Raw genomic sequence first — 4,531 nt, forward strand, 5'->3', positions numbered from 1 at the left:
GAGCATCGTAGGGATTTCCATCTGCATACATCTTCTATAATTTCTTTTCTCAGTGTTTCGTAGTTCTCCATATGTGTATGTATATATATATATATCTCACCTCCTTCATTAAATATATTCCTAAATATTTAAATATTTTGATGCTATTGTGAAAGGTGTTGTGTCTTTGATTTGATTTTTGGCATGACTGCTATTGGCATATATGAATGCCACTGATTTGTGTGCATTGATTTTATATCCTGAGACTTTACTGAATTCACTTATTGATTCCAGGGGTCTCTTGGTTGAATCCTTGGGATTTTCAAGATATAATATCATATCATCAGCAAAGAGTGAGTGTTTGACCTCTTCTGCCCCCATTCGGACATTCTTAATTCCCCTCTCTTGTCTGATTGCTCTGGCAAGGACTTCCAGCACTATGTTGAATACAAGCGGAGATAGTGGCCAACCTCGCCTGGTTCCAGTTCTAAGCGGGAATGCTTTCAATTTTTCCCCATTCAATATGATATTGGCTATGGGTTTATTGTATATGGCCTTAATAATTTTAAGGATGGGATGAGCCCATCCTTCGAAGTGAGGTATCACAAGGATGGAAAAACATACACCACAGGTACTTACCATCAAATTGGTACTAACTGATCAACACTAAAGTGTTCACATGATAGTAATACTCATTGGGTTCTGGTCAGGTGGGGGGGTGGGGAGATGGGGTTAGGGGGAGTAAACCCACAACTAATGGGAGCAGAGTACACTGTGTGGGGGAAGGACACACTGGTAGCCCTGGTTTGGGTGAGGCAAATGCATTACATGTAAACAAAATGTTCGCACCTCCATGATATCCTGAATTAAAAAAATAAAAAAATTACATTTGTCTGCATTTGTGAGTCAAATAAATATGAACTGTAAAAAAAAAAAAAGATGTTGAATTCGTTCCTTCTCAGCTTTTAAAGGAAAAGAAATTAGGGAACAAGGGAAGGAATATCTGTTGCATGACGATTATGTAAAGGAAAGGCATGTACAGCAGTCTCAGCAAATTTTTGTTTTAGTTGTAAGGCAAACGTTTTTAATTATGGTAAACTTCTGTACCTATTTTCAAAAGTTGAATAACAGTTTATTTTTAAAAATTTTGCCTTCGTTAAAAAGGTAGTGAGTCAGTGAGGAAATCATCATAAGCAAGATGTTTGTTTCGGTAAATATCTGTTAGAGTGTGTTTTGAATATTTTAAATTTTAATTAAATTTTATCTTTTACATGGTATGTCAGAAGGGGAGATGAGATTAGTGTGGATATAAACAATTTAGAAAGCATATTTGACATGTTGTATCAATGATGGTGGCCTTTAAAGTCCAATGTTGATTTGTGAAATGTTTTTAAACACTATTTCAATTGTAAATCTATTATGGGTTATTGCAGATGGAAATAATCCTCATAATTTTAAAAAAGTTACCTTCCTCCAGAGTTACACATGCTGTGGATAAAGGAAGAACTTTTCCTACCATCAAGATAGATGCCAGCACAAAGGCATTTTCCCAGTATAATTGTAGTTCTACTCCAGGATTAAGTTTTCTTTTCATTGTCTGCAGTATCCCATATTGGCCAGTATAAAGAAGATGGCTTCCTTGAGAGGTCCTTTTCCAATAAGGAACAAAAGAACATCCTAAGGGGAAGCAAAGGAAAAAAAATGACACTTCAAACATATGAACAAGGGAATAGGTACTTGCCCTCTTTGGCTGCCAGAGGCTAGGATGTGCTAGGGTGGAAGCCCGGAAGGATTGGAGCTGGGTGGATAGTTTTAATGATTAAAGGCAATTTTTTTTGGAGAGCACAATGGTGGTTACCATGCTCTAGGGGTGGTGGTGGGGTTGGGCAGACTTTGATCAAAGGTTATAAAATTTCAGTTAGGAGAATTAAGTTCAGGCGATCTACTGTATACCGAGGAAACAACATTTCACAACAATGTATTGTATTCCTAAAAGTTGATAACAGAGTATTTTAAGTGTTTTCTAATTTTGCCTTCTTTCTGTCTTTACATCCTCTGCTTGCAGGGTAGGAGGAGAATGGGTTTTGTAGACAAGCAATGCATGGGTTTGAAACCTACTTATGCCACATATTTACTTTGTAACCTTGGGTAAAGTTCTGAGGCTTCAAAAAGTTTCTCAAGCAGGGATAATGATATGATAATAACTACCCCTGAAATGTGCTGTGAAGGATGACCACTAGTGGCTAGCCTAGTGCCTGGCACTGATAGGTGCACAATGTGGCGTTAAATGACATACATGTAGCACAGTGCTTAGAGGACACTCGGTAAATTCTGCTTAGCAGTGATTAATATATCAATTGCAGAGAATGTAAACTCAAGAGCTTTGACCTGACCAATTCTATATGCAAAAGAAAAATAAATGCCAGGGACTGTATCTTTATGCTTAAACACTTGAAATAGAAATAAAACAATTCTTAAAACTTAAGTATAACATTCAGTAGTCTCTGATACTGAAGTGATAAAAGAAGACTTTCATAACAATGTGGAGTTCAAGAAAGGATTTCTGAGGTATAATGAAGATTCTCTGTCTACAGAGAAAAACCTAATTTATCTGAGCAGGCTTACGTGGCTCCTTCTTGTCATCAGTAGACTAGATTATCTCTTCCTGTTATGTCTTCCTTATGATTCTGCAATAGCTGAATCAGATTTTTATACTTTGAAGTAATAACATTCTTAGCCAAAACCAGGGGTGTCTATAGTTTTCCCATTTGGGGACAGATTATCTCCCAGAGCTGTCCATTCCCCAGTCCCCTTTCCCATTAGCTTACAGGCCAAAATGAGCCTTACCGTGATAGGTTTGGGCGGACTGTCGTTCTCACAAATATTGGGCAGAGAAAATTCAAAGAGCTTGGATTCAAGAGGCTGTTCTGTTTGAGCACCTTCTCCTGTGTAATGCTCTAAGTCATAGTCATTCAGGTTTAAAAAGTCTTCTCCCTCAGGCTGGTTGAGGCTGTCATCTGCAAATGTTAAAACAGAGTCTCTATTTCTGCTTCCCTGGTCAAGCATCATTACCATGTCACTGCATGGGACGTCGACATCCTCATGTGTGTTGTTCTCAAAAATATTTGGCAGAGAAACTCCAAAGAGCTGTCCTGCCACAGAAGGAGATATTGATGGTGATACAGGTGAGCTGCCCGACTCAGGGCCTGAACTCCAACAACAGGCCCAGTTTATGGTACCTCTTCTCCTTTTCAATGTCTTCTGACCTGATCTAACAAAGGAGTGGGATTATTAGCAAAACTCCTTTAGCGAAAGCAAAACTGTCACCTCATTTCCACAATTTTTATTTTACAGTATATTCCTTACAATGCCTCAAAGAGAAAAAGAATACTTATAGATGTCTTTTGTTACTGACAATTCATAGTATAATATTTTGTGATAATATTTTATAAATAAAAGAAGACTCAGTGAAGGAAGAATAAAAAATTTGGGTTCTCCCATCCATTTTTAGAACATCATTGTTCTGTTTACTTGAGTTTTTGTAGTAAATTTTTAAGGTAAAAGAAAGGCTCCCTTACTGTCTGTAACAACTGAAAGCAAAAAGGTGTTGCATACCAACACTCCTATTTTCCCATTTTAAAGATGAGACTAGGAACACAAAAAAGTTTGAATTTGATCATAATTAAATAGAAAAATAGAGAAGAGACAATGGGGAGGGCAAGATGAAGGGGAATAGGAAGTAGGAGGAAGAGAAGGATGGACAAGATGAAGGGGAAGAGGATGGAGAGAAACAGGAAAAGGAAGAGGATGGAGGAGAGGATTTATCTCTATTAATAGGCTGCCTAGAAATAAAGAATATTTTATTATCTGATTTCCACCTCTACTATTAAGAACAGATTTAGAAAGCTAATGTCCTACAATTTTTTCTTTTTTTAGCTACTGGAAACACTTTCATGTTTCTTTTCAGTTCCTAACTTCAAAAACTATGTCTTCAGTAGCACGGATGGACACAAACATGAGAGAGACTCGCCCTTGCGAATAAGTTTATAATCTAATAAAAAGTGAGACTTCTCATGCTGGCAATAAAAGCAAGCATAGTAACAAATAAAATGTCATAATGCAGAAAAAAAGTACTAAAGGCATCCTGAGGAAAGTAAATCACATCTATCTGGCAGTAGGGATGGACCTGATCTTGGAGACATTTGCATTTGATTTGTATTTTGAATGAATAACATTTCAATATGTAGAGCATTGTGTCTTGCATATAGTACATATTCAATAAATCACTGTCGAACTACAATTGAAAATGAGGAGGGATTTTAGTGGAAAAAGACAGCATGAAAAAAATAGGCAGAAATAAGAAAGGCAACAGGAAGTTACACGTTTTTTTTCTTTTTTAACTTCTAAAAGCTGATGATCTGGGGAACATAGAGCTTTTGTACCCAACTTTATTATTATCATTTTTTTATTTCAGCATATTATGGGGGTACAGATGTTTAGGTTATGTACGTTGCCCTTGCTCCCCCTCCACCGCCAAATCCACACTTCAAGT

This window comes from Propithecus coquereli, unplaced genomic scaffold (assembly GCF_000956105.1).
Source record: "Propithecus coquereli isolate 6110/MARCELLA unplaced genomic scaffold, Pcoq_1.0 Scaffold340, whole genome shotgun sequence".
In the NCBI taxonomy this organism is placed as follows: Eukaryota; Metazoa; Chordata; class Mammalia; order Primates; family Indriidae; genus Propithecus; species Propithecus coquereli.